The sequence below is a fragment of the Vidua macroura genome, chromosome 5 (assembly GCF_024509145.1).
Source record: "Vidua macroura isolate BioBank_ID:100142 chromosome 5, ASM2450914v1, whole genome shotgun sequence".
NCBI classification, from domain to species: domain Eukaryota; kingdom Metazoa; phylum Chordata; class Aves; order Passeriformes; family Viduidae; genus Vidua; species Vidua macroura.
The window spans coordinates 52,967,216-52,986,356 of NC_071575.1; positions in this window are offsets into that span (position 1 = coordinate 52,967,216).

Sequence of the window (19,141 nt, forward strand, 5' to 3'; positions counted from 1 at the left end):
CAGCTTAGCCAAAGAAAGTATTTAACAGATTTTAAAATCAGCATGTTTAGGAAAGCTTTAAAGAGCAAAGCTTGTTGAGTAACTGATTGCATATACTCCTTTGCAACCTTCATCATCTAGTCCACTTCTTCATTTAGGTTTAGAGGTAGTTACATTACATTATCTCAAAACAAGATCTCTTTGTACCTTATGTATTGGATTTTACACATTAGGTCAGACCAAAAATTTCAGTTAACATAATATCTTCTCTTCATCTGTAAAACCAGACAGTGATACTTCTCTGGCACAACCTCACAGCTTTAAGCTGTCTGAATTCTTGAGTCAGAATTGATATCTTTGTGCTTAATAGCCCTTGATGTATTTGTCTTTCTTGAATTCATTTAATTTACATCACTTCCTTATCTACATCCATCTTTGGGACCACAATGACTTCATAAATATCTTGTCAAAATTCTTTAGTGTCATGGTGACCTTAAAAATATTCAATCATAATCATTGGTGTCAAAAACACAACCTCATAAATATTTTATCAAAATCTCCTTATCACTCACTGTCAAAACAACATTATTATTTACCACATTCACACTCTAGTTCAATAAACTACCATATGACAAAAATCTTGGTTTTGATTAGAAGAATGAGTAGAATTTGCTGTTGTTAGATTTACAACTTTCTTCTCCTATCTCTCCCTTTCTTAAATGTGTTCTCAAGTTAACACACTTAGATTATAAAATCCTTATATTTAAAGGATATTAAAGTAAAATTACATACCCAGCACGGACATTGAAGTAACATATCTCCCAGTATGCAATAGGGCACTACAGCTCAGTCACCCTTAAGGTGTATTCTACAGAAAGAAAAAGCCCAGCCTCCTCATGGAACAAGTACTCCAACATTTAGCCCTTATGGTGGCCCTACACTGAACTCTGTCCAGTTAACTGTTTGTCTGATACTAGGAGCTCAAAACTGGATGCAATGTTGGAGACGCTGTCCAAAGTGTGCTGAGTAGAGGAGTATAATCTAGTCCTTCATTCATCTTATTGTCTGCCAGAGCCCTGGGGATATTTTGCAGAGCTGCTCCCCAGTCAGTCAAGACACAGCCTGTACATGTTGCAATAGGCTCCTCCTCCCTGATCCAGTGATTTCCATTTGACCTTCCTGAATTTTATGAGCTTCCTATTAGCCTTTTCCTACAGGCTGTCTAGGCCCCCCTGGATGGCATCACTACCCTTCCACATACCAGATGATTCCTCAAATTTTGTGCCATCAGCAGATCTGTTGAGCATGCTCCATCACATCTTCCACTAATAAAGATGCTAAGCAGGACAGCTCCCAGGACAGGCCCCTGCATTACTGCATACTGTTACTGGCCTTCTGGTAGATCATGACCAATTAACCATGACCCCCTGAGCACACTCATCTAACCAGTTTTTACACATGGAGTTGTTCAGCCACGCTGACAGTCATGCTCTAACTTGGATACAAAAATATTGTGTGAGTCACTGTTGAAAGCATTGCTGAAATTAAGGTAAATGTCATCCCCTGCATCTCTTGAAAGCAGGTGCAACATTTACTTTCCCAAGTTACCCTTGGACTCTGCTGATCTTTATGACCTTTTCCAAGATGTCAGAAAGTAGCCTTGCAAGAATCATTTCTCTCAGCTTCCCTGAATACAGCATGTGAATTGGTATGGGTCAAATAACTGATCTTAATCCATTGTTGTGCATTCTCCCCCTTGAACTCTGCTTCTAAGTAAATACAGATGTCTTGGACACCTTGTTGGTGAAGAGACAAAGTGTGCAAGGAGTCTATGAGGCTTATCTGTGCTTGCTGTCACTGTGTCTTCTCTGATGCTGCCTTGCTTTCATCTTGAAACTAATCTTGAAATCTGTTGCATCTGAGGTGACCTTCTCTGGATTACCTAATGTTGAGTCACATGTCAAATTATTTAACATCTATTGAGAGTACATAGGTTCATAACAAAAATTAAAAGATTTTCGTCTCTAGTGCTGGATATTCCTAATTTATTTAGGACTGAAGTTTATTTGGACTCTTCAAAACTTACAGATTAATAATGAAATATAGCTTTTATTAGGAGAGAATTAATCTTCTTTCATAGCAGATTTTTTCTGTGCAGGCAGGCTTTTAGTGTAATTTATTTTCTTGTAAAAAACTTTTTGAGCAGCTATTAAGAGTTCAGTTATGTTCACTTGGCCTTTAGTGTTTTGTAGCTACAAAATCTGTTTTCTCATATGATTTCTTCTGAATGCAATATTGCAACAATTTGTTCCACTCATATCAGCAGCCCCAGTATAGAGCAAATTTCTTCAATGATACCTTCCCTTTTAATTTCACAGTTAGGAGAGAGATACTAGTTGTCCTGAAAGATAACACTTAAAAATCTCTCTCAGCTTTGATACTGAAGTGATTTAAAAGATGAAAAATGTTTGCTGATGTTTGATGAGTTCTCATTAGGCAGAGGAGACTGTATAAACATGTTGACATGCTTCAATATAACTTTGCCTGTTTAATTGTTTTATGTATTAACAAATGCTGGTACTAAGCCTAAACATCACTAAACACCATTATTTACTGTACTTTGTGATACATTCTTATAGTTTTCAGGGTTCTCTGTGCTATTCAGATTGGTAAACTCACTTTTCCAATCATCTTGGTAACTTGTCATTCTTCAGGTTATTTTCAGACAGCCAAGGTCTTGTGGTGCAGCTCAGCAGAGCCTGGAAATGTCCACACTGCAGCCCACAGGATTATATTTTTACAGTTAGAGGTTCTGTAATCAGAAAACTGAAACATTCTGAAAACTGAAAACAGGAACGTTCTCAAGTACATGTGAAATCACAACTTCATGTTGGATTTTGAGATTTAGCCCCTCAGCCTCCAACTTTGCAGGTGTAACTGTTCTCTGATGTGTACTCTCTGTGTACTCTCACAGAGGGGGGAGCAAGGATATAAAATACCCTTCCAGCCTAGGCCTAGAGGGGTACCTAAATGAACCCTTATCAGAAATGTGGAGCTGTGCCACTACAGCGATTCACCAGAAGGGCTGAATTACAAAAAATCTTTCCAGTTTTTGTGTATTTAGAATTATTATCACTCTCTGTGGAACTGACCTTAATGATCCCTAGAAGAAAATTCAGAAGTTGATCTTCTGGAAGAAGTTTGCCTAAATGATTTGTGGGACCTTCTACTGAGATGATGGATGTCGACTATTCCCTTTTAGTCATTATGGTCCAGCTTACTTGTTTAGGGACAGTTTAGGGCTATAAAGGCTTTTATGGATGCAGAGCATTGAGCTGTCAGTTCAATCTGAGCAGAAGGAAACCTGTAACCAAGATGGAAGAAAAAGGAATTGGATCTACGGTTGGATTGCTAAAAGCAGAGCAATGTTGCAACTAGGATGGACCTCCTCATCTGCTGGGTTGGGCCTCCCAGCCCACGTGTTAATGGAGACTGGGATTGGGTTGGGTAATCAGAAGGCTTTGGAATCTCAGGGAAAAGCAAATAAGTAAAAAGCAGAGTCATTTATATAAATGCATGAAATGAAAAACAAAAAAGGAGTAAAAGAAATAAAAAGCAATCAAACAAAAAACCCACAAACCCAATATGTTATTACAACTAGTAAGACAAAATAAAATTTGTGAGGTCCAAGAAGTAATGTTAGTTATGTTAGAAGATTCTTCCTTTAACTGAGCTTGTACTTTGGTAAATATGTCTAATAACCAATCTAAGATTGTCTGTCTGCAGTTTAAGCCTGTTACTATTTTTCTGTTCACCAATTAATGAGTTTTCTAGAGATATCCCTGTAAGTATTTCCAAGGATAGCTATTACATCTTCTATCAGTTATAATTTTGGCAGTATACTCTTGGTTTTCTTATACTTTCTACTTCAAAGGTTTTATATTCTAAAACTGTTAACTCTTTTTGCACCTGTACAGCAATGCTAGTTGCTGATTCAGCAGAAAGTTTCACTTCAGAGCTGAAATAGAGCATGATAATTTTTTCTGTACTTTATATTCACTTCTATTAATACTAGCCATTGTGGCAGGACCTTTTTCTGCAGTAGTTACAGAATTAATTCACATTTGGTCCTTAATCCACTTTAATTTCAATCAGCTGTAACAACTGCATCTTCTTCCTGAACCACTTGCATTTTAAAAAAATTAGTCACTAAACTTACCTATCATTATTTATTGAAAAAAAAATTAAAGGAAAAAAGAATGATTGATATTTGATATTGATTCGTTCAGGAAGCAGCAACAGACATTTTTTAAGGAGTAGGACCACTAACCTTTGCTGCAATGGATCAGAATGTTATAAATGCTTTCAGTCCACTACTAATTGATGTGTAGCCACAACTATTGTGGCTGTTATGGGAAGTTGGCCTCACTGTTCCTTACTCAGTTACTCAATGTAGGAACGCCTATCATTGTCCAAACTTCCCACCTTCTCTGAGTGACATAGTTACGTTCTGTTCAAAATAAGGCATTGCTGTGTTTAATTCTAGATTAGCCACACAAAGGTAATGAAGAGTCCTAACCTATTTCCCCACATAGCTGTCCCAAGATTAGGCATAGCCTAGCTTCAAAATTCTAGGCAACTATTACTTGAGTTGTGCTTGAATTTGGCCTCCCCAAGAAAGCTGAGATTAGTGTGTAACTCTAAAATGAAATGTGAATAAATTGTTTGCAACTGTGTGAAACAAATAAGTGACAATGAAATATGAGCAGATTCTGAGTGCATAGGCAATACAGCTATTTATTGACTATAATAACCTCCAGCATCCTTTTTAGAAAAGGGAAAATTACTATGAATATTTTTAATTTAACTTTACAACCACATGAACCAAAAAAGGCAGGAAGTTTAATTCAAGAATCCATATAACCACTAATTAGCTTTCTTGTGCAGAGACAGGACTTTAAATTCATAAAGTTAATTAGCTATTTCATTATTTCATAATGTTTTCTGTGTTTATTAGGCTCATAAACAAGCCTTTTTATTAGAAATCTATGTGTGTTGAAATAGTTGCATAATAGAAGTAGACTACACTAGATAAGTGAGGATCTGAATCACAGGTACAGCTAACCCATGTATGCAGATGTCTTCATCATAAAACTAATTCATTTACAGAACTTCATGGTCGTTAGAAAAACAAATAATGTCACAGAGAAGCCAATTAATGGAATCACTGTTAATAGTAATACAAAATTGTTAAAAAATGCAGAAGTCACAAACAAAAAATGAATTCTTAAGCACTCAGTGATTGAAAGGTCATATTTTGAATGCAAATTCACATGTTGTTTTAAATGAAACCCAAATTATTTTCCATTTACAAGTCTTAGTGCATTTACAAGGGCTTAGTGTATTTGTTGATCTGCTTCTAAACATTCACTAAATGGCTATATCCTGAAGAATCTGGTTACGTGGTCCTGCCTATACCACACTATTCCAGTTCAGTAGTCCTTCCAATGCACATTATTAGGGTTAGGCCACTGATGAAATGCACATTAGCTGTTCTTTTCCTCATATTTTGCACCGAGTAACTGCCAGATAAACATCAGAGCTAATTGTGGTAGCAGAGACAAGAATCATTACTCTTCTTTGCCAAATGAACACACAAAGGTAGAGAATTATATTTCTGCTGATGCCCGTTCTTCTCAGTCCATAAATCATAGGGTCATAGAATAATTTGAGTTGGAAGGAACCTTTTAAATGACACAGTATAACTCCCCTGCAATGAACAGAAACATCTTTAACTAGATCAGATTGCACAGAGCCCCATCTGACCTGGCCTTGAACATTTCCTAGGATGGGGTGTCTGTCTCTTTTCTGGGCAATCTGTGCCAATGCTTCACCATCCTCATTACAAAAAACAATATGTAATCTAAACTGACCCTCCTTCAGTTTAAAACCATTACTCCTTGTCCTATCACACCAGGGTCTGCTAAAAAGTTTGTCTCCTTCTGTCTTATAGGTGCCCTTCAGGTACTGAAAGGGCACAATAAGGTCTGTCTGCAGTCATCTACTTCTCCAGGCTGAACAACCCCAGTTCTCTCAGGCTTTCCTTATGGGAGAGGTTGTGCTCCTTTCTAAACAGCACAACAATTTTAGCAAGAAGGCTACACAACTTGTTCTATTATTTTAAAGTTTTAGGATGCTCTCTTCTCACCAAGACATGAGGGTGAGAAGGACTTGGAATCCAACTGTCTGAGCCCTTGAAGAAAGCTGCACTGAATCTGGTACATATAAAAAAAGTAGAAAGAAGGCACTAACAAAATTTCTTCTAGTAATGTTTTAGAAACAAAACAGTAGCTTTGATTAGTCCTTTGTAAATATAACTACTAGAAAAGTTGTCCATTTTTGTACAAATTTATTACTGTCACATAGATGTAAGATATCATTTCAGCTTCAAAAAAAGTGGGGAGATTTGCTACATCCAGTGCTTTATTTGGACCTTATAATCATCCAAGGCCTTTATTGGATTTATGTGCAGTTACATATTTCTAAGAAACAAGCACAGTTATTTTAACAATAACCTTAGAAATCTGTTGCACAACTACCAACTGACTAAAGAAAACATGAGGTAGCTGTAAGAGTAAAGTCATGATGTCTATATATAGGGTTTTCTCACAGCTACAGAGAAATAAGAAAGATTCTTAACACAAGTGTAAGAGACCACAGCAAATGGGCAGCCTCGATTGACCCAGTCTATTAAACAGAACTGTAATACTCAAAATTCACATACAGTGCAGTCCTACATGCACGAGAATAGGTGCTCTTTATGCTGTTTGAAATAGCTCAAAGAACACTTAAAATTACATCCTACAGGCAGCTGAATTTACCTTCTTTCTTCTTTGATGAAACAGGTGTTTTCCTCCCAGTGTGAGAATGTCTTTAATGACACAGATAATCATAACATCACATTTTCTTTTCTATTAAAAGAAGTCTATTGCAAAGCCAGGCAGCAGAATCAGTGGCTGAGCCTACACCTGCTGATCTTGCCAGGCAGCAAATTTCCTTGCATGAAGTTCAAACATTCACGATACAAAGCTAAGGTAGAGGGAGAGTGCGCTATCACACTGCAAATTGTTTTGAAGATTAAACTGAATATGGACACTTTCTGCTGCAATGACTGCTATAAGCAGTCTGGTTAAGATATCCAAAGAAATCTAGTGTCTTAACACCTGTTATTCCACTGATAGTTAACATAGGAAGAAACAAAGAAATAAATATTACAGCTGCTGCTGTGCAAATACTGTGTGGCACAGTATTTGGTACACGGCACATGCTGAGGGTGCAAGGATCACTCACGGGTACCTAGGAGAGGAAAAGCCAGTCACTCCCTCGAGCGAAAATAAGGGTGCTCGGTCTCAGGAGGTCTCCCGGGAGCCGTGGCTGTTCCCAGGGAGGGCTCTCCCGAAGCTGAGGCTCCGTGCTGTGCCTGCCACAGCCGCGGGATGGCGCTGGCGGCCGCCCGGGACGCGCCGTGGGGGCGGTTGTGGGGGGACGCTGCCGGCACAGGGATCCTGTGATCATCGCCTCAGCCGACAGGTTCAAGCTGTGCCTTCCTACTCATGTGCAGTTCAGATAAAAGTGTTATCCAAACAAGATAACAGGATCACAGAAGTGTACAGAAATCCAGATTTCGGAGTGCTATGATATATTTGAAAGGTCCTGGATAACTAAACTTGACAGCTGCCTGCAGCATCTTTATCTGCCCTTTCTTCAATAGTTGCCACTTCCTTTTTTCCCCTCCTTTTTTTCTGCTTCAAGATGTGACATTTCCTTTGGTCATTTTTCACACATTTTTTTGTTAGTTTGGGTGAAAAATCAGAAATCTAGCAGCTGTAAGATAAAATAATTAACCTTCACATTAGAAAAGAACCTTTATAAAACTTACAAAATAAATGTTTCTTAAGTCTGTGTCATATATAGGCATCATTGTATCAGATAATAGATTCATTGGCACCTCTTTGATAGCTGAATGGCAGTTCTGCCCAAATATCTGATACGTATTGCTGTTTACTGCTCACTAGTCATTTATAGATACATTCTTCTTATTTAGAGTATTTCCTGCCTATTTTCCATATTCATGCACCATGAACATACATTTCATGCGATATGTATATGAGTTCAACTGATGCAGACCAGCAAAACACAACTTTTTAAGAGAACTGGAAATTCACAAATAATGAGCATTTGATGCAAAGAAAAGGGAAAGGTTGTGGCATAAAATATACAAAGAAGACAGAGTACAACAACCCCTGTAACCATTTTCCAGGTCAGATATTACCCTAGTACAGTTCAAAAGCAATATAATCACTAGTTGCCAATGTTTGCCTGGATTTCCTTTGAAGTTTATAGATTTTTTAAACTTGAATATTGGTGTCAGTTCCTGGGAGGGTGAATTAAAACTCAGAAGAAACATTGCTGTCTGAATCCTTTCACAGAAGCATATCACCAGTAAACCCAATGCCTTAGATGTTCTATAGCAATTGGTACATTGATGGAATCACAAATTTTGGACTTGCTATGTTAGTAATGACAGAGAAGAATAAAGTGTTTTAAAAACAACAAAAAAAATGTTGTCATGTATGAAGAATCATTGAACTAACCAGCACTGATGTATTAGAAGTGTTTAGAACAGAAACATTTCAATAAGGTTGCAAGCAATTGTGTTTATGCACATGATAGCAATATCCATAATCTTTCTCATTTTCTCAAAATAAGTCCTTTTACAATTTCACTGAGCAACTACATGTTGCTCATGCTTTTCATCTGTGTTCATAGCTGAATAGGAGAAACAGTGCCCCTGGCCAGTTTTTATATAGTGCTTTAGCTGTTACAACATTAATTTCAAATATAGCTTCTCCAGGATAAGAGTATTAAAACATACATATTTTACTTTTCTGGGTAGACTTAATAGACCAGTGGCAGACCATTCTATGTGATAGAACCCTGCCAATCTCCTTTTGACTATGGCCATGCTCCAGAAATAATGTAATGAGTCCCAAAAAAATATTCCAGAGGGACAGTGTTCTAAATTTAATGACTGGGGCATTGAAAGGAGGGCATAATTTTTCATTCTTCCAAATGAGACCTGGGGCACTGGTCAACAGCTGGCACGGTGTCCAGGTGGCCAAGAAGGCCGATGGCATCTTGACCTGTATGAAAAATAAGACCAGCAGGACCAGGGCAGTGATTGTCTCCCTGTACTCAGCACTGCTGAGGCCACACTTGGAATCCTGCGTCCAGTTCTGGGCCCCTCTCTACAAGAAAGACATTGAGAGGCTGGAGCATGTCCAGAGAAGGCAACGGAGCTGGTGAAGCATCTGGAGAACAAACCTTATAAGGAATGCTGAGGGAACTGGGATTGTTTAGCCTGGAGGAAAGGAGGCTCAAGTGGGCCTTATTGTTCACTACAACTACCTGAGAGGAGGTTGTAGCCAGTCAGTCTCTTCTGCTCCCCAGGGAAGTAGTGACAGCGTCAGCCTAAAGGAATTCAAGAAGCATTTGGGCAATGCTCTTGGGCACATGGTGTGACTCTTGGGGGTGGTGCTGTGATGATTGTTGTGGGTCCCTTTCAACTCAGCATATTCTGTGATTCATTATCCAGATAACACTAGCAAACATGAAAATAGTTTAATTTCTGTACATATGAAATGGAAAAAAAAATTATTGCAAGGAACCTTGTAACATTTGTGAACTTTCTTTCATCATCTTGAATTACCAAATGCCTATGGGAAACTCTTAGCAATATTATCTCTGAATTATAGCTTGTAATAATATATACTTTGCAATAAATTTACATAGCTTTTTTTTGGTTGGGTGGTTTGGTTTTTACAAGCACATGAACACATTACAGTGTTTTTCAAGATCTTCTGTTTGTGCAGTAGACCTCTGTGATGAGTTTGGTAGCTAAGTATAATGCGTAGCTGTAAGATAAAATACAGATGAGAACACAGACAGATGCAGCACAATGCTTACATATATGTTGAGATCTGCACTAGCTAGAAAGGATTTGAGCTGTCATTGTTCAACTGTATGAGTGAACATTAATAAACCATGAACCTGGTAGTAAAGGTGATTATTTAGAAAAGTGTTTTAATATTAAACACGGCTGTCCCATTCAAAGGCAAAGAATGCACAAAAGTTTTTTAAAAGGAGTGATAAAGCAGTCTTCCAGGGCTGCACTGCCATGCCACTGCCACTGCACTGCCACACAAGCTACAGGAGAACAGCACCTATGTCACAGCCTGAGCTTTCTCTCATTGCATTTCTCAACAAATCCAGGCTGACGTTGTTCTGAACATGCAAAGGACTCTCTCTGGGGGTAGAAAGTTGAAAAAATAGACCAGATGTTTTCACAGAAATCTCAGAATACTTGGTGTTGGCAGGTACTTCTGGAGATGCTCTAGTCTGGTCTCCCTGTTCAGAGTGGAAGACTGACCCTGCACAGATTGCTGAGACATTCATCCAGTTAGATTTTGAATAGATGTAAGAAAGGAGATTCCCAAATCCAAAGTCAAAAAAACACCTCTATGTAACCCATTATGTTTGACCACACTTATTTAAAGTTTCCTTACTCATTGCCTCCTGTACTTTTACTGGGTACTACTCAGAGAAGTCTGACTCCACCTTCTTTGCCTCCTAATCAGGCATCCATGCAGATGTCACTTTCACTGTTGTTGTCACCCAGCCACCCACCTTGCTCCCATCTTCTTGAGGTTAAACAGCTCTAGTTTAAGAACTTTAGTATCTTCTCTAGTTTAGTTATTTCTTTTTGTACAGTATTTATCTGTGAAACTCTTTTTTGTTGCCTCAAAACTTAACATTAGTTATCTCTACTGAAGACCAAATATAAGGTCAAATAGCAAGGTAAAGAAAAATCCTCCTCTGGTATCCACTGACACAATTATTTTCTATATAAGCACTCACATCACACACTTAGGAGGTATGTGGTAGTTTTACTTCTGCTGCAAAAGGTAAGAACAAGAGATTGCAATTGAACAAAATTTTCTTCATCTGCAAAGTAAAGGTTTCTTTCCATTCTTGTGTGTTCACATGAACTATTGCTCTACTTTCAAAATCTCTTGATTTTGAGTAAACGTTTCTATATTTTTAACTTTCAGTTGTGAAATCAATATAGTCAATTTGTCCACCTCAATTTAACAAGCTCAGTAATCCTTCAAACTAATCCCAGTGAAATTGCTTCTGTGTTTTAGCAATGAATTAAAAAAGAGGGAAGGAAAAAAAATCATTCTGCATGCTCAGATCATATCAGGTCTGCACAGTAAAGCTAGGCAGCTGCTGTCAAAAGCATTGGCAGAAATAATGACTGCTTAAAATCTCAGTCCCAGACTGAATTTGTGCCATTTTAATTTCACCACTAGACATGAAGTTATTCCACAATACTGCTATGAGAAACGTTTCTGTCAGAAATATTGATAGGAGGAATAAAATGTTTTGTTAATTTAATTTTGAATTTATATAAAGAGATGTAATTTATAGTTTATATTGAATGTCTTTATTTATGGATGAGTTTTTAAAAGAGAAAGTATTGTGATAAACTATTAAGATTACATGTTAGAAAGCAGAAAGCGAGTCTCAAAGTTTGGCATATAGTGGCAGCAATTCAGAACTCAGAATCCTAACAAAATGATAAATATCTTAAGCTAAGCAGTTGATATCTATATAGTAGCAGGTATTAATGTCACAAAAAGAATAAAAATGTTGACATCAAGTCAAGAAGTATTAGATTCCTATGAAGTCTAAATTCATTGCAAAGTATGTGAAAAATTGTAGAGTCAAGTTATTTCTCCCTCTTAACATAAATTTTTAGTTTGCAGTATTGCAACTTACAGTATAAATGAAGAAAAATTGCCAAAACTTCAGAGTGATTATATCCACCTGAGTATGGGTTGGAGAGAATTGCCCAAGATTTTCATTTTCTTCCTGTGTGAGTCTGCCATACACTTCATCTTCTTTCAAACTGATTGTTTTGGATCAGAGTCAAATCCCCTCATACTGCCTCTAAATCTGTGACTAGAAGTTCTAATTCAGGTCAAGGTGCGTAAGTAAGACATTCATAGATATAGCCTGTTATTGTTCAGAAATACTGTGAAAGTAATGTGCTACTGCAGTGTGATATAGTAGGTTAAAAACCCCCTTCAAATACTTCCCTGCAACAAGGAAATATAACTATGTCTTGTCTTTCCCAAGTGGAACTGCCTGGAAACTTGTCAAGAAATCAGATATTCTTTGATATTGTAAGTTTTCATGAAAGTGAATCTGTTTCTACTGTTTTCCCTGTCTCCACAATCCATTTGGGTGTGAAAGAGCAAAAACCCCTTTGCCAGTTAAGAAAGAGACCCAAGTATTCTGGCTCTCAGCATCTTCCCCAGGCTGCCAGACTACAGCTACTGCAGTTCCTATTTCTCCTTCAGAAGCCAGGAAGATCTCTGTCTGCTCCTAATGGCTGGTCCAGCAGTGGTTAGCTCAGTCTTCCAGCAACTTAGATTCCTCTTTTAATTTTGATTTAATGCATTATTCACCAGCTCCCTTTTCTCTGACTTGTGTAATGCTGCTACTCAAAAAGTGCTTGAGTACATTTCAGCAGGACGAATTGGAGCTCAGAATAGAAGGAGGGTGGGATTCTTGTACACTTGGCACTGAGTAGCCCCTAGCTAGAGGGATAGCTGAAGACCAGCTGAAGACAGAGTACTTTTTTAGTAGTTTTAAAAAAACACAAATAAAGAGAGAATTACATAAGTGTCTGTGCAATCAGCCTTTATTCATTATATATTTTTGTTTAAATCACAAGGTACAGGAAGAGATATTGAGATACATATGGAGAAATTAAATTTAAAATTAAGAGAAAGAGAGGAGAAATTGGTAAAATTATTTTTCTGTCTTCAGAGGAGATACTCTTGAATGTAGTAAAGTACATGAGTATTTTCGCTCTCAGATCAGTGAGGAAAAAACTAAAGAGTAACTGTTTTTCACTGAATAAATGCAGTTTTTCCTGCAGAAATATGTAACAGGAACATAGTTTGGTAATATTTTTCAATGAGAGAAATCTGAGTTTTTATTTAAGTAATATTTTTATTGAGATATTTCCATTACATAAATATGAAAAACTAAAAGCAAAATTAGCATTAGGCTTGTAGGGATTATTATTTTCTATTTTATGATATCATGTATATTTAACTTTTTCAGGAAATTTTGACTTCATTTTCATGGTCAACTTTCAGTTTATTTGGGGAAGGGTTGGGGGTTTTCCAAATCTTTGGGGTTTTTATGAAAGGAAGATGTTGACACCTGCTCCAATATAAACTGATTGGTAAAATATAGAAGCAGAATAAGAGGAATGGATGAGCATTTATATTAGTGAATAAGTTGTAAATATTCCCAAACACAATAAAACTTATTTTAAAAAATGTAGACAAAACCACAGCAGCATTTTCCTAGCTTCACTCTCTGTATACTTGTAAATAACTAAGACTAGAGCTGTAGTTGAAAAATATTTTCTTTCCAGCAGAGGGATTGTAAGAGCTAAATGTGAATGTGTTAACTGAATTATCTCTATGCAAATAGAGCTGATCAGATTGAAAAATAACCATAAAGGTAACGGAATTAAACATTTAGAGAGTAGGTTAGGTTCTTGGATTTATACCCTTAACAAATATAGCAAATAAGGTAACAATAATGAGGAGATTCAGAGATTGCCTTGTGCTATTAGGGGAGGAAAAGGTAAGCTCTTTTTACTGAGGATATTGCCACAATAATGCCAAGGGGTCAGCATTTTGTGTTGTAAACTGATTGCCACATACACTGTAAAATGGGCAGTTATACAAGTGGTATCGCAGTGATTCACCTAAATTTTAAGTGAGCACATTTTTTTACACAAACATGATCATTAAATAACATCAGTATGATTCCAAGTCAGTAGAACAGTGCAGACTGCTTCGTTCATGAGCATGGCCAGGGGGTCGAAGGAAGCGATTCTCCCCCTCTACTCTGTTCTTGTGAGACCCCATCCGGATTATTGCATCCAGTTCTGGTGTCCCCACATAACAAGGGCATAGAACTGCTGGAAATTCCAGAAAAGAACTGAAGCACTGCAGCTGTTCTGCTTGAAGAAGAGAAAATTGTGTGGAGACCTCATAGCAACCTTCCAGTATTTGAAGGGGCGCTACAGGGAGGCAGAGAAGGATTCTGCCAGGAACTATAATGATAGGACAAGAAATAATGGGTACAAACTGAAAGAGGGGAAATTTAGGCTGCATATTAGGGGGAAATACTTTACTGTGCAGGTGATGAGACACTAGAACAGGTTGCCCAGAGGTGTGGATGCCCCATCCCAGGCCATGTTCAAGGCTAGTTAGGAAAAGGCCCTGACCAACCTGGTCTAGTGGGATGTGTCCCTGTCCATGGCAGGGGTGTTGGAACTAGATGATCTTTAAGGCCCCTTCTAACTCTTACCATTCTATGATTCCATTATATATTTCAGTAGATACTTCTGGAAGACAGTTCTGTGTCTTTCATCCTTTTTTCCTTCTTGGAATATCTTCCTTCTTGGTGGTATCTCACGCAAAAGCAAAAGTCTCTTTGTTCAAATAGGATAATTAGTGTAAAGTGCTTTTCCTTCCCTTCATACTTCTAGGAAATTCTATTCTCTTTTACATCATCATGAGTGCAGACCTTTCAGTGCTCAGCAGACTGAAATTATTTTTAAAAAGTGTAGACATTTAAATTCAGATCATGGAAACTAGGGTTTTGTATTCATATAGCTTGTCATTATCTTCATGTTGTTCGTTATGAGAAGGCCTTTTCTCCTATGTAGAGTGATGTGAAATCACTGTTTACAAAGGAAGAAATGTGGGGGATCTTATTCAATACTTATGCCTACCTCTTTCATACCATAGTATGCTGAGATAAATTCTCACATGCTTGATATCTCTAGACAGTAGGGATCCAAGGCCTTTGGATTTATTCAGACCACTTAGGAACCTGCTGAAAAGAGAAAACGGAAAAAAAGAGAAGGACACTTTTATTCTCACAGGGAGAGAAAAGAGCATTTCTTTGTATTGTACCTCGATCAAGAATACTGCATCCAGCTGAGCCTAATCAAAAAGAGAGAAATACATGGCAGTGTTTGTGTGCAGAATACACACACACTCCAAAACACCGTATGAGGCTTAATACTTGCTGTCAGACTTTCTCCTCTCTGCGGCATATTATTTTTTAAAACCCATTTTATCTCATACAGATTCTGTTGGTGATTTTTAAATTTACTTTTTAAAAAAACTCAATGCATCTGCTTATGTTTTAGAGATTCTTTAAAGAGTCAAGGCTTTCTTTCTGTCTCAGAGATGAAGCACTAGGATGACAGGGAGAAGACAGTTATTTCTTTCCCTATCTCTGAGGTTGATTGAGTGTGTTACCTTGGAGGATTAAACTTCTCTCTCTAAAACTCAGTTTCTAACATCAAAAACTGAATAAATACCAAATCTTCAACATGGATATGTGTAGATATTTATGTGAGATATTGAAAAGAACACGAGAACACAAGTAGGTTATAACACTGCCTCCTGCAGTGCTCAATGCTCAGTGACAGGAAATGGCTAGACTTGTTTTGAAGGAGATGGAAACCAGGATTTAATACTCCACAGTTGTTTTTCTTTGATTCTATGGATTCACACACTGCATGTATGAACTAATGTAGGTTTTTAGTACCAACAATATTCTGTATCGAAGATACACTGAATGAAGAAATTGTTAATATGCTACCATCTTTTCTTGTTGGATGTTATTTAGTTCTTAAAATATGCATTTCCCATGCATTTACTTTATGACAAGCATGATTTTATACATCTTTGTATAACCCCTCCATTTGCCTCTTATCTGGGCTGGAAAGCTATAATGTATTCAATAATTCCTTCTACTGTTTGATACTTTTAAACATTTTTCATCACACACCTTGTCATGTGAAAGGCAGCTTTCCTTGAACTCTTTATGTTGGATCAATCTATCAGCACGGCCAAGGAAGACAAGACCCTTGTGCTCAACCACCCTGTCAGCAGCCTATTACATAGACCCCACAGAACAGCCCTTTATATTGAAGTGTGGTTCAACTCATTTACTCAGGATCATGCACCTGCACTTTTATTTCAAATATTGTCAGTTTTGTCAACTCTGTTATCTACTGCCAGCTGCTGCTAGTGCCTTTAAAGGACTCACATTAAGCAGGGTATGGAATAACACTATTTATTAACAAACACACTGATAGTAGAAGACTGTGATGGGCTGTTCAGAGATTGTAAAAACGATCTTGAAGTGATATACAGAAAAGCTCCTATCACCAATGAAAGCTAGCTTGAGATAATAATTCCGTGTGCATAGAATAAGGTTCTTACCCAATAAGTGTCCCAAGGAGGGACAACACAAATTCAGGCTGTTGACCAATCCCAGAAGTTATGATGCTCTTCGACATCCCTCCCCACATATCTTTGAGCGAGAGGAAAAGGTAACCTTAAAGTTGATGTCAATTCATGTTTAGGTGGAGTTTGACTGACTTTAGCAGGGGCCTGTAAAGTAATATGCGTTCTCGAGTCAACGAAGCAAAGTCCAGTTTTTGATTATCATCTAAATCATTCTTTGACTTAGTTGCCATTAGCTGCATTTTTTTAGATGGAGCATAATCACAACACCTCTGTGTTGTTCAATCCTTTGCTTCATATCTGCAGTGTTCCTGCTCTTCGGGTGTGCAGACAGTTTGTCCCTGGTGAACTATAGCCAAGACATACACTCCTTGCTGACCTTTGTTTTTTGGTCTTCTCCCCATACACATCCAGATCTTTTTTTAATTCTGCTATAATGTTTTTGCTAGGAAGAATTATACAAAATAATCAGATGTGCATATACCACACATTTTGACAAAAAAAGGACATAATGAAATTTTCTCTTTTGTATGCCATTTTTTTCATAATAATTCATAGAATTAGATTTATTTTCTTGACTGGTCTTGCTCTGACCTGATATTTTCATGGAGCTGTGTGTTATGAGCCAGAAATCCCATTTCTCAGTAATGATTGTCACCTGTTTGCACCAAGATTTGTCATTGTTTTTTATTAATTCTGTTCAAGTTCCAGGTGTGTCTGATCCGTAACCTCTGCCAAGATCCTGAGATTCTTCTATGCCCAGTGAGTCTCCTAATTCCAATGTGGATTTTATTGTAGTTATCCCCCAGCGACTTCCCTTGGAGCTATATTACTCTGCATAAGCAATCCACCAAGGGAAGGATTTAAATATTCTAGGCAACTCCTCTGTGTTACCTTGGGAACAGCTAATTATTTATACAAAAGGAAACAGTCCCAAAGAAAGCAAGACAGACTGAAAGGATGCTAATTTTCATAGAATTCCTCTATATTCAGGAGAAAGATTTTCACCCTGTTCTTTTAAAAGTTTTAAAGTTCTTTTAAAAGTTTTCTATACCTTGTGATGTTTTCTATACCTTCTTGTTTACATATTTCTACTAGAGTTCTCACACTGTTCATGTAAATAATGATTGTTTTACATTATTCTTTGTGAGAAAAGAGAATTGATAGACTGTTAGTTTGACTAGTGTGGTTGGAGAAGTAACAATTTCACCCTCCAATCCACTGTCATTTTTAGAATTCTATATATTACAAAGTCAGAAATAAAACTACTTCATTTTAGTCTTTTGATCTTAGAAGTGTACGTAAGTTATTTCGTGTCATAGTACAGCAAAAGATATTTGTGGAAAAGTGCCCCAAAGATTTCTCCACTGGATATTAAGGACACTTCTTTTATGTGTTCTTGTTCACCCACTCGGCTCAGCTCAGTGAACAGAGCATTCAACCAAGCACTGATAGAGGTAACACAAGAATTACAGCAAGAGCATCCATCATTTAAGGTAACAGTTAATAGGAACTAGGATTTCCAGAATTTTAAGGAAAGTTTATTTCTTTTTCTGATTTGGACAATATACTCTTTACTGAATACAAGAAACTTTTGGATAAAGTTATGGGATAATAAGTTAAGGAGCCATACTCACAAAAAAGTGAGTATAGAATAGTAAGGAAGTAAATGAGCATATAAAAAATAATTCCTCTGGAGTTAAAAGGGAAATAAATAAGATATAAGTAGGAAAAGTAAAAGGATTAAGAAAAAAGAAGCTTTAAATTCTGTCTGAAATTTTAAGATTACTTGCAGCCACCAATAAGGCAAAATCTGGATTTTGTGTTTTCATTTCTGTGTTTTATATTTCAGTCACAATTAAGTCTTTGTAATAAATGCAGCCTTGTCCCAGGGCATTGGGCACCTCCATGGGCCCAAGGCTGGGATATTGTCCTCCAGGTGGTTGTGGCTCAGCAGGAGCAGGAGGAACATGGGTGCATCACAGCAGGAGCTGAACGTGGAGCTTTGGCAGGACACTCAATAGAAAGCACCTTCCCAGCAAACGTCGATCTCATGGCCCCTGGGAGCTTCTCCTGGGTGACCACCGGGAAGAAGTAACCCTCAACTGCACTGATTCTTAACTGACAGAGACCCTTATCAGCTGAATCTCCAGGAGCCCCTGGGGATGCTCTCATGGCCTTTTCAGTATCTTCTACTCCAAAACTTCCTAAGTAGATACCAGAGATTACTGTCATTGCATTTGATATGGACTGTAATGTATGCTAAATACTCTGAGATTATCCACAAGGTGAAGTTCATTAAATATCATGGACAAGGACCAACTAATTTCTAAACAGTCATTGGGCATTGATTGGGTTTAGGTATGGACCTAAAATTAAAATTCTGCAAGCATGCCTTGACAGCCTTATAAACAGGATTCAGGTGTGAAGGAAATGCTAATGTTAAAAATGTAAAGGATGAAAGAGTTTAGCTGGTTTGGAATGAAGCAGAAGGCTAGAGAGAAAAGGAATAATGTCATAACTGAGAAATCAAGTACTTGAATTCTGTTTCAGTCATTTGAGGTATCTTCTTCATCTCCCAGACCACATTTCTTTGGAATCTGATGAAAAATAAGAACTACAGTTAACCTTCCAGGTAATGTCTTATCTGTGAGATATATCACTTCCTACAATACTATTTA